Raw genomic sequence first — 12,556 nt, 5'->3', positions numbered from 1 at the left:
CCTAAAGGAAGATTGTGAAAGACGCCCACACAAGTGTGGGACAATGAGGTCAGTCCCCAAACTCCAGTTAAAACAAGTCTGACAGGTATTAATATATGGCCATAAAGATAGCATTTCTTGGTTATTAGCTATGCTGGATTATACGAAAACAGGTTTTCCAAAATAAATTTTTATGTATAAACTGTTGTGACCTATTTAAGTCAACAATTCCCACTTATTCTGGCCGTTTAGCAATAGTTCAGTCCTGCCGCCAGGATCTCATCCGCTCCTGTGGTTTCAAATAAGCATGCATATAAAATGACTACCAAGTAAAATCTTTCCTCTGGATTACTGTCGCGAGCTCATGGCCAAATGTATTGATTTATTCAGTCAACATTGAAAGCTAAGTATTGTGCTAGGCACTGGGGATACGGCAGCGAATGAGAAAACTGCGCGGTCCCCAGGGAAGGAGCGGGAATATCCAGTTGCCTGCTGGACACCCTCTTCCGGGGATCTAACATTCATCTCTTGGCCAGTAAATCCAAAACCACTCATTATCCCCCCACCCCCCCAGGCTCTGTCAACTTTCCACTTCTGTAATGCCTATATGCAGGAGAGCCATCACTGTTTACCGCATTGCTTCAGGCCTCCCGTCTATCTAATCAGACATCAGCTGCTATCACACCAATTTAAACGTTTCTTCACGTCCCCGTTGTTGCTGCAGTATCCTACCTGTTCCCTATGCCCGTGCTTGTCTTTGATCTGTCATCCCCGCTGTTGCTATTTCTTGAATCACTAAAATTATGTTGTAATCATCTCTACAGGTTTCCTCTCTTACAAGATGAACTTGAGGATAGGGATCATTGTTTTTATATTGTTTATTCTAATACATACCATAGCCGTTCTCAAAAGCATGGTCCATGGCCCTTGGGGGATCCCCAGGACCCTTTCAAGCATCTGCAAACTCAGAGCTCTTTATAAAAATACTGTTATTTGCTTTTTGACTACTGTAAAATCAATAGTAAGTAAAACTTCTGGGGCCTTTGCACAAATCAAAGGCAGTGGCACCCAAACTTCACTAGTCGTTATTCTTCACTACCATGCACTTACTTGAGTAGGGAAAAAAAATTTGCCTGTTTCACTTAATGTCCTTGATGAAATTGAGAACATCCATTTTACTGAAGTTTAACTATTGAATAAAAGTATTTTTGCTTGAAAGAACAACTGACAAACTTATGGTCATTTAGACTTGAGTATTTAACGGGCATTTCTTTTTTTTTTTTTTTAATTAATTTATTTACTTTTTAAATACATTTGTCTCTGCCTTCCCCCCCACCTCTTTCCCTTGCCCCCTCCCACCTTCCCTCCCTCCCTCAGCTCTTCCCCTTTGGTTTTGTCCATGAGTCCTTGCTATATGTTCCTTGACTTTCCCCTTCCCTTCCCTTTCCCTGCCCCCCCCCCTCCACTCTTGTCTCTGTTGATTTCTTTTCCTTTCAGTGTTGCTCGTCTTATTTTCCTTGCTTCTTTGCATTGTTGGTTAGGTTCCGCTTATAGGTGAGATCATATGGTATTTGTCTTTCGCCCCCTGGCTTATTTCGCTTAGCATGATGCTCTCCAGTTCCATCCATGCTGTTGCAAAGTTTAGTACTTCTTTTTTCTTTCTGCTGCGTAGTATTCCATTGTGTATATGTACCATAATTTTTTGATCCACTCATCTACTGCTGGGCATTTAGGTTGCTTCCAACACTTGGCTATTGTAAATTGTGCTGCTATGAACATTGGGGTGCATAGGTTCTTTTGTATTGGCGTTTTGGTGTTCTCAGGGTATAGTCCCAGCAGGGGAATCGCTGGATCAAAAGGCAGTTCCATTTTCAGCTTTCTGAGGAAATTCCACACTGCTTTCCATAGTGGCTGCACCAGTCTGCATTCCCACCAACAGTGGACCAGAGTTCCCTTTTCTCCACAGCCTCGCCAGCACCTGTTGTTTGTGGATCTGTTTATGATGGCCATTCTGACCGGTGTGAGATGGTACCTCATGGTGGTTTTGATCTGCATTTCTCTGATGGCTAGTGATGCAGAGCATCCTTTCAAATGCCTCTGGGCCCTCTGTATCTCCTCCTTAGAAAAGCATCTGCCCAGGTCCTTTGCCCATTTTTTGATTGGATCGTTTGTCTTCTTGGAGTAAAGTCGAGTGAGTTCTTTGTATATCTTGGAGATCAAACCTCTATCTGATGTATCATTAGCAAATATATTTTCCCAAATGGTAGGCTCCCTTTTCATTTTGCTGATGTTTTCTTTAGCCGTGCAGAAGCTTCTTATTTTGATGAGGTCCCACTTGTTTATTCTTTCCTTTATGTCCCTTGCTTTAGGAGACATATCAGTGAAAAAATTGCTGCGTGGGATATCTGAGAGTTTCCTGCCAATGTTCTCCTCTAGGACTTTGATGGTGTTGCGACTTATATTTAAGTCTTTTATCCATCTTGAGTTTATTTTTGTGTATGGTGTCAGCTGATGATCCAATTTCAATTTTTTGCATGTAGCCATCCAGCTCTCCCAACACCATTTGTTGAAGAGGCCGTTATTGCCCCATTTTATGCTTCTGCCCCCTTTGTCGAATATTAGATGTCCATAGAGACCTGGGCTTATTTCTGGGCTTTCTATTCTGTTCCACTGGTCTATGGGTCTGTTCTTGTGCCAGTACCAGATTGTTTTGAGTATAGTGGCTTTGTAGTAGAGTTTGATGTCCGGTATTGTGATCCCTCCTACTTTGTGTTTCTTTCTCAAAATTGCTGCGGCTATTCGAGGTCGTTTATGGTTCCATATAAATTTTTGAAATGTCTGTTCTATTTCTGTGAAATACGTCATTGGTATCTTAATAGGGATTGCGTTGAATCTATAAATTGCTTTTGGTAGTATGGACATTTTAAGGATATTAATTCTTCCAATCCATGTGCACGGTATATGCTTCCATTTATTTGTGTCTTCCTTAATTTCTTTTTTCAATGTTGTATAGTTTTCTGCATACAGGTCTTTTGTGTCTTTGGTTAAATTTATCCCTAGGTACTTTATCTTTTTTCGTGCTATATCGAATGGTATATTTTTCCTGATTTCTTCTTCTTCTATTGCATTGCTGGTGTACAGAAACGCCTTTGATTTCTGAATGTTGACTTTGTATCCTGCTGTTTTGCCAAATTCACTTATTAGGTTGAGGAGTGTTTTGGTAGAGTCTACAGGGTTCTCTATGTACACTATCATGTCATCTGCAAACAATGATAGTTTTACTTCCTCCTTTCCTATTTGGATGCCTTTTATCTCTTTCTCTTGTCTGACCGCTGTGGCTAGGACTTCCAATACGATGTTGAAAAGAAGCGGTGAGAGCGGACATCCTTGTCGTGTTCCCGATCTTAGTGGGAAAGCTTTCAGTTTTTGCCCGTTGAGTATGATATTGGCCGTAGGTTTTTCATATATGGCCTTTATTACGTTGAGGAATGCCCCATTTATTCCCATTTTGCTGAGTGTTTTGATCATAAATGGGTGCTGTACCTTGTCAAATGCTTTTTCTGCATCTATCGAGATGATCATGTGGTTTTTGTCTTTTCTTTGATTTATGTGGTGTATCACGTTTACTGATTTGCGTATATTGAACCATCCCTGCATCCCTGGGATGAATCCCACTTGATCGTGATGGATAATCTTTTGAATGTATTGCTGGATGCGGTTTGCCAATATTTTGTGGAGGATTTTAGCATCCATGTTCATCAGCGAAATTGGCCTGTAGTTTTCTTTCTTTGTAGGGTCTTTATCTGGTTTTGGGATCAGGGTGATGCTGGCCTCATAGAAGGAGTCTGGCAGTCTTCCCTCCTTTTGGATTTTTTGGAATAGTCTAAGAAGGACAGGGGTTAGCTCTTCCTTAAATGTTTTGTAAAATTCTCCTGGGAAACCGTCTGGCCCTGGGCTTTTGTGTGCTGGGAGTTTCTTGATTACTGCTTCAATTTCCCCAACTGTTATTGGTCTGTTCAAGCTTTCTGTTTCTTCCTCCTTCAGTGTTGGAAGATTATACTTTTCTAAAAATTTGTCCATTTCATCAAGATTTTCAAATTTCTTGGCATATAATTGTTCATAATAGTTTCTGATAATCATTTGTATTTCTGTGGTATCAGTTGTTATTTCTCCTCTTTCATTTCTGATATTATTAATTTGGGTCCTCTCCCTTTTTTTCTTGATGAGTCTGCTTAAAGGTTTGTCCACTTTATGAATCTTTTCAAAGAACCAGCTTCTGGATTGGTTGATCCTCTGAATTGTTCTTTTTGTCTCTATGTCATTCAGTTCTGCTCTAATCTTGACTATTTCCTTCCTTCTACTTGCTCTGGGATTTATTTGTTGTTGTTTCTCCAGTTCTTCAAGTTGTAGTGTTAGGTCTTTTATTTGAAATGTTTCTATCTTTTTAAGGTAAGCCTGTATTGCTATGAACTTCCCTCTCAGGACCGCCTTTGCTGTGTCCCATAGGTTTTGGACAGTTGTCTGTTCATTTTCATTTGTTTCCAGAAATTTTTTGATTTCTTCTCTTATCTCATTATTGACCCATTCATTGTTTAATAGTGTACTGTTCAGTCTCCATGAGTTTCCAAGTTTTTGAAGTTTCTCTTTGAGTTTGATTTCGAGTTTCAAGGCCTTGTGGTCTGAGAAAAAGTTTGGTATTATTTCAATTTTCCTGAATTTACTGAGGCTTGCTTTGTGTCCTATCATGTGGTCTATCTTTGAAAAACTGCCATGAGCATTTGAAAAGAATGTGTATTTTTCCTCTTTGGGATGTAAGATTCTATATATGTCAGTTAAGTCTCTTTGATTCAGTGTTTCATTCAGCGCCACGATATGTTTATTAATGTTTTGTTTGGAAGATCTGTCCATTTTTGACAGTGGGGTGTTGAAATCCCCTACTATCAGTGTGTTGCTATCTATATCTTTTTTGAAGTCATCCAACAATTTCCTTATAAACTTGGGGGCTCCTATATTGGGAGCATATAAGTTTACAATGTTGATGTCTTCTTGATAGATTCTTCCTTTAAGTATGATAAAGTGCCCCTCTGGGTCTCTCTTTATGGCCTTTGCTTTGAAATCTACTTTGTCTGATACAAGTATGGCAACGCCAGCCTTTTTCTCATGTCCATTTGCTTGGAATATTATTTTCCATCCCTTTACTTTCAATCTGTGTAGGTCTTTTGCTCTGAGGTGGGTCTCTTGTAGGCAGCATATGTGTGGGTCATGTTTTCTTATCCATTCAGCTACCCTGTGTCTTTTGATTGGGGCATTTAATCCATTCACATTGAGAGATATTACTGATAGAAACTTACTCATCTTTTCTCTTTGTACTTGTGTTCCTCTCTGTCTCATTCTTTTCCTTCATCTGCTTAAACCAGTCCCCTTAGCATATCTTGGAGTGCTGGTTTGGTAGAGATGTATTCTTTTAGCTTTCTTTTGTCTGGGAAACTCCGTATTTCTCCTTCTATTTTAATGGAGAGCCTAGCTGGGTAGAGCAGCCTTGGCTGTAGGCCCTTGCTTTTCATGGCTTGGAATATTTGTTGCCATTCCCTTCTGGCTTGTAGTGTTTCTGTTGAGAAGTCAGCTCCTAGGCGTATCGGGGCCCCCCTTGTATGTTACTTTCTCCTTCTCCCTTGCTGCCTTGAGGATTCTCTCTTTGTCTTTGACATTTGCCATTTTAATGATGATGTGTCTTGGAGTGGACCTCCTTGGGTCCTTCTTGAGTGGGGTCCTCTGTGCCTCCTGGATCCATGAGAGCCTTTCTCTCCTCAAATTAGGGAAATTTTCCATCATTACTTTTTCGAGGAGGTTCTCTATTCCTTGCTCCTCTTCTTCTCCTTCTGGTATCCCTATTATACGGATATTATTGCGTTTCAGGTTGTCCTGCATTTCCCTAAATGCTTCTTCATTCTTTTTGAGCCGTTTTTCCATTTCTTGTTCTTTCTGGGAGCTTTTTTCTACCTTGTCCTCCATCTCACTGATTCGATCCTCAGCTTCATCCAGCCTGCTTTGGATTCCTTCTACTGTGTTCTTCAATTCAGAAATGGTATTCTTCATATCCTCTTGTGTCTTCTTGATAGTTTCTATGTCCTTTTCCTGATATAGTTTGCTGTAAGATCCTGATAGTTTCTCTGCAGTTTCTCATAGTTATCTTTGAGCTGGCTGAGCTCATTGAGCTTCCTTAGAACCATTGTTTTAAATTCCATATCTGAGAGTTCCCTTACCTCTATTTCATTTAGCTCTCTCTGTGGGGAGTCCCCTTTTCCACTCATTTGGGGGGAACTTCTTTTTCTTCCCATTTTTGTGAGAGTCTGTTAAGTATTTTTGTCCTTTACTTTTCTTTCTGGGCTTGCCTCTGATGATGTCAGTTGTTGACCCTATAGGGCCTTGGTTAACGGACATTTCTTGAAAAAGAAGTCAGACTATCCTTTCAAGGAAAACCACCAACAGTATTTCTTGTCAAGATAAAATTAAATCTTTCAAATAAAAACTTAAAATTTTAGAAAGGTTATATCTACCACTGTGAACTTGATAGCTTCCTAATTCTTGAGGCCTTTCTACAGAAGAAAATTTAGTAACAAGTGGAGTTTGTATAATAAAATGTGTCAAGATATTGCATCTTTGCATAATTCACTGAACCAATATTTTCAAATGACTAATGTACAGTGTTACAAAATGAAGCATGGGTGAAACATCCATTTAATATAAGTTAGACCAATAGATTTTCACAGAATACAAAAATTTTATTAATATAGTTTCTGATTGTACCTTGCAACGAGTGCTACTGTGAAGAGGAATACCTATATTTATCTGAAAAAGTTATCAAAATATTTCTCACTTTTCCAACTGTACATCTGTGTGAAGCTAGGTCTTGTTAATATACTTCAAGCAAAACAATATAGATAAGCACAATAGATTGAATACAAAAGCACACAAGAATTCAAATATCTTCCATTAAGCCAAGCATTAAAGAGATTTGCAAAAATCTAAAACTATGCCACCTTTCTCTTTTGTTTTTTATAAAAACACATATATGTTGACATGTCATTGCTGTTTTTAATAAACATTTTCATTTCTCCAATTAATTTGTAATACTGCAAATATATGTAGATATAAATATAGAAATATTAAAGATATAGATTAACTTTTTTTTTAATGTAAGGTTTCTATTTTTTTAAAGGTTATACTTATTATTAGAGAGGAAAAGAGGTAAAAGGAAGGCAGAGAAACATGATGTGTGAGAGAAACAGCAATCAGTTGCCTTTCTCACATCCTCAGCCAGGAACCTGGTGGGCAACCCAGGCACGTGCCGCGACTGGGAATCAAACAGGCAACTTTTCAGTCCGCAGGCCAGTGCTCAATCCACTGAGCCACACCAGCCAGGGCAACTGTGATTTTAGTAATTTGTAAGATTGTGAAAGAGTCTTGAGATAAAAAGTTTAAAAACTGTTGACCTAAAATATGATTTATAGGTGTTTTAATTTTTGTTCCCTGTGGAACCAAGTCCCATACCAACAGTACTACCTTACTGTGAAATCATTTGAAAGCAAGACCTCTTATTCATTAAAGCTTCAAGGTAGTTCCTGTTACTATATAACCATAGCATCTAGTATTTTAATATGTTTTCCAAAGTATTGTTTCAGAAGCACATCAGAAAATTAAAAAGGAGATTATTAATTCACTATGGATTCGACCCTACTATTATCTTATTAGTTGAATATAGTAATTCACCTTTTTCCTACCTATCCATACTTCTCATCAGACCACTCTTCAACATTATTGAAATTACACTTAATTCCTTATTGTGAACTAAAAGTAGACTCAAATGCTTCATAATTGATAAACAAAGCACCTATAACCAAAGTCAAAGTTTCTTTGTTTACATATTTTTAAATGTTTCATTACACAGTAAGATGATTGACTGAAAATTAGCTTGGATAATTTCTTGAGAACTTTTTTTCCTTTCTGTGGTCTCCCTCTGACATATTTTGGTGGGGAGGGGAGGATTATATTAAGTTGACTCCTGAATTAGTACAAATTGCAGCCATTTCTCCAGAGAGCTTTTCCATCTCAGCTCAGCCTTGAGCCTCCGCTCACTTTCCTATAATTCCTCAATAAGATGCTATGCTCTGACAGGAAGAGTGAACCCCTTAAAATTCCCCAAAGCATACTGTCTTCATATGAATATGCCTTTACAGCTTTACTGAAGGATCGTAAATAATAAAATAAAATTTTAGAACCCAAGACAAAAACTAAAATCAGATGCTAAATATGACTATTTATAAAGTCAAAGGAAAATAAGAAAACATTAAAACAGTTCATGGGGACTGGAAGTTTCCATCATGGACACAGCAATGTCTGGTTTTCCTGCCTAAAATTGACTTCTGTGTCAATGACAGAGATTTGCTTCACTGCTTCTCAGTGAAGGGATTTTCTTTAATTCCTGTTAAAAATGTCTATTTAGGAGCACTCTAATCCTTAGCCACAGAGATTATTTTACCCTAGGATCCACTACCCACCCACATCCAAACCCCAACCCTACCCCTCCCCAGCAGGGCAGTTCACAGGGCAAAACTATGCCAATTATTTCTCTGAGTTTTGCATTAAGAAGAAGTTAAGCAAAACTATCCCATTTGATACCTCAAGTCTAGGCCACTTAAGTCTCTATACCAATGTGAAATGAAATGTACATCTTCATTTCTCCTGTAGTTTTCTGGTAACTTATTGGTAACTTAGTGCACGCGCGTGCACACACACACACACACACACACACACGCATGCATGCACACACTCTAAGGACAAACATTTCTCAGTTCTGGGACAATGCAAGACCAAGTAAAGGAAAAGAAACATTTTCCTAAATGCAACTAAATTTATACAGATTGCTCTGCTCTTAACAGAGATGGCACTATACTTGATTGTGCGGAGAGGAGTGATTTCCCATCATGCATCCACTGGGTTTCAAACCATGCCAGCTAGAGCATTTGAAATAATAGGACTATGTTCTGCTGATGGATATTTTTCAGTGACACAAAAGATCAGACAGTAGCTTTGAAATTATATCTTTACAATAATAGGTCACAGCAAATTATCACTGTTTTTTCTTTGTTGTTTGCACTTTGGTATCATTTCCAAGAAACCATTGCCTAACCCAAGGTCATGAAGATTTATGCCTGTGTTTTCTTCTAAGAGTTGTATAGTTTTATCTCTTTTGTATAGGACCAATCCATTTTGAGTTAATTTTTGTATATGGTGTGAGATAGGGGTCCATATTCATTCTTTTGCATGTGTATACTCAGTTGTCCCAGCACCATTTATTGAAATGCTTATGTTTTATTTTTTTAAGATTATTTTTAGAGAAAGGGGGAGGGAGAAAAAGGGAGAGAAACATCAATGTATGGGTTGCCTCTTGTGTGCCCCCAAGTGGGAACCTGGTCTGCAACCCACGCATGTGCCCTGACTAGGAATCAAACTGGCGACCCTTTGGTTCCTAGGGTGGCACTCAATCCACTGAGCCACATCAGCCAGGGCTGAAATTCTTATGTTTTAGAAGTCTATCAGAGAGGTAACAACTATGGGTCCTAAATCCAGGAAATCCTGAATTTGAAATACAGAGCCTACACTAATAAAGATGCACACACACACACCCCCATTGATTCTGTTTCTTTGGGGAAACCTGACTAATATAGCTGAAATCCATCTCTGTCTCTCTCCATCCAGCTCTCAGACAGACTTCCAAAAGCTGTGCATGATAGAACAAGACTCTAAGACTCATAACCTACCAGCAGAAGGAGGGCATTTTCCCTGATAGCTGTGCAGAAAGACCCAAGGGAAATTCTTAATGGCCTGGCTTGAGTCAAATGGCTTTCCCCAAATCATTCACTGTAGTTAGATGAGTAGAAAACCTTGGTATTAGTAGCTTCAGGGACGGGGGAAGAATATTGCAAATGACAAGGTCAGCTCCATCTAAAATATGTGAAGTAGGTACCCCATATGAAAGAGTGTTTCTGATAGAAGAGGGGGAGAGGCATGCATAGAGGAAAGAAATCACTGCACCAGTCCTATGTTGACACTTAACTAGAGGATTGCTGACCCTGGCCTTGGTATATGTTTAACAGCTATCCCATTCCTAATGGAGAGAGTAGGGATAGTACATTGATTTCTGTTTTTAAGCCAGCATCTAAAAAAGAAACTGCTCTGCTTTGCAACTCCAGTAAAAGTTACTAATGACCTTATTACCTATAAACCTGGGGTTGTATAAAAACATATAACAAAGAATTTTCAAGTAGAATTATTTATTTTTAAAATTCATTATCTTAATTCCAGGGCAATAGAACAAATACACTAAGCAGTGTCTAATATTTTATTTTAACTTTTTAGAGTGGTAGTTATAAATTATCATCATCTCTTAGAAATGCATGTAAGGATCCAGTCAAGATGGTGGCATAGGTAAACATGGCTCACCTCCTCGTACAACCACATGAAAATTACAAGTAAAATATGGAACAACTGTCACTCAGTACAATCAAAAATCAAGTTGAATGGAAGTATGACAACTGCAGAATTAAAGAAACCCCATCCATCAAGACTGGTAGGAAGGACATGACACAGAATGGGCTGGTCCTGCATCCACATGTGGTGGATAAAAATTCAGGAAGGACATCTCAGGAGCGAAGTCCCAGGCTGACAGATGCCCCAGTCCAGGGTTCCAATGCCAAGAAGATAAGTTCCCATAACTTCTGGCAGTGAAACCCAGTGAGGATTGAGTCAGTGGAAGAAACCTCTGGAGTCCCAACCAGTTCCTCTTAAAGAACACACACACAGACTTACTCAGACTCACTCCCTCTGAGCTCCTGCACAGGAGTAGCAGCTCAAAAGGCACAAATGGCATATAGGGAGGACCTGAAGTGAAGTGGCCACAAAGTGAGAGCTGGGTGACAGCTTTCCCCCAGATAGAAAGGCAAGCAGAGGCCATTTTTCCTATTCTGAACCCTCCTCAACAGACCCACAGAGCTGGCAGGCTGGTGCCACATCTGAGACTCAACCTGGTTAACATGGTTTGACCTTCCCTGGAGATCCCGACAGACTCCATCCCACGCAACTTATAGGCAAACCCAAGCTGCTTTTCCATACGAATGGCTAGTTTGGGCTCATACTTCACAACTTCTTAAATCCTCTCAAGCAGCCAACCTCAGTGAGTCCCCAGCCCCCATACATCTTGCTAAGTGGTCCCTGGCCTGGCACTACCAGCAACCAGTCTAGATTCACAGCTTGGCTTTGCCTGGGAATCTCCAAACCCAGCACAAGTGGCAGCCATCTCAGATTGATTTATATCTCAGGGTGGCTCCAAGCAAAAGACATGTGTGGGCTGACCTTGGCCTGCACCACCAGTGAAACCCAAGAGTTTGTGCACCCACTGGGCAGCTACAGACCATGTCAAAACACCACTACCCTGCCTCTACAGAGCTGATGCTCCATGAAGGGTGGAGGGTGGTGGTCAGTGGTCACAGCCAGTCCATGCAGCTGATTAGTCTGGGTAAATCCCTCCCATTGACCTGCCAACAGCAATCAAAGCTCCACTACAAGAGGAGGGTGTACTTGACCTACCCAAAGGGTGCACCTCGAGTGCCCAGCATGGGTGATAGGGGAGGCTGTGCAACTGGACCCTAAAGGACACCTACTGCATTAGGCCATGTGACCAAGACAGGGAGTCATAACAGTTCTACCCAGTACATAGAAACAAACACAAGGAGACTACCAAAATGAGGAGATAAAGAAACATGACCCAAATGAAAGAACAGATCAAAACTCCAGAAAAAGAACTAAATGAAATGGAGATAAGCAATCCATCAGATGCAGAGTTCAAAACACTGGTTATAAGGATGCTCAAGGAACTTAGTGAGGACCTCAACAGCATTAAAAAGACCCAGGCAGAAATGAAGGACATGCTAATTGAAATAAAAAACAATTTAAGGGAAACAACAGTAGAGTGGATGAAGAAAAAAATAACAAGAATAGTGTAAGCAGCCTCTGGTACAACTTCAAGCCTTAGAACTCACATCACAGGGGTGTCAGAAGAAGAGAAAAAGCAAGAAATTGGAAATTTATTTGAAGAAATAATGAAAGAAGACTTTCCTGATTTAGTGAAGGAAACAGACGTGCAAGTCCAGGAAACACAGAGAGTCCTGAACAAGATGGATGCAAAGAGGCCCACTCCAAGACACATCATTATTAAAATGCCAGAGGTTAAAGATAAAGAGAGAATCTTAAAAGCAGCAAGAGTAAAGCAGTTAGTTATCTACAGGGGAGTTCCAATAAGACTGTCAGCTGATTTCTCAAAAGAAACTTAGCAGGCTAGAAGGAATTGGCAAGAAATATTCAAAGTCATGAAAAGCAGGGACCTATAGCCAAGACTGTTCTACCCAGCAAAGCTATCATTTAGAATTGAAGGGCAGATAAAGAACTTCCCATACAAATAATAATAATAATAATAATAATAAAAGAGTTCATCATCACCAAACGAATATTATATGAAATG

This window comes from Pteronotus mesoamericanus, unplaced genomic scaffold (genome assembly GCF_021234165.1).
Source record: "Pteronotus mesoamericanus isolate MK-2021 breed Mesoamerican mustached bat unplaced genomic scaffold, CSHL_Meso_final scaffold_85, whole genome shotgun sequence".
NCBI lineage: Eukaryota > Metazoa > Chordata > Mammalia > Chiroptera > Mormoopidae > Pteronotus > Pteronotus mesoamericanus.
This window is presented reverse-complemented; position numbering follows the sequence as displayed.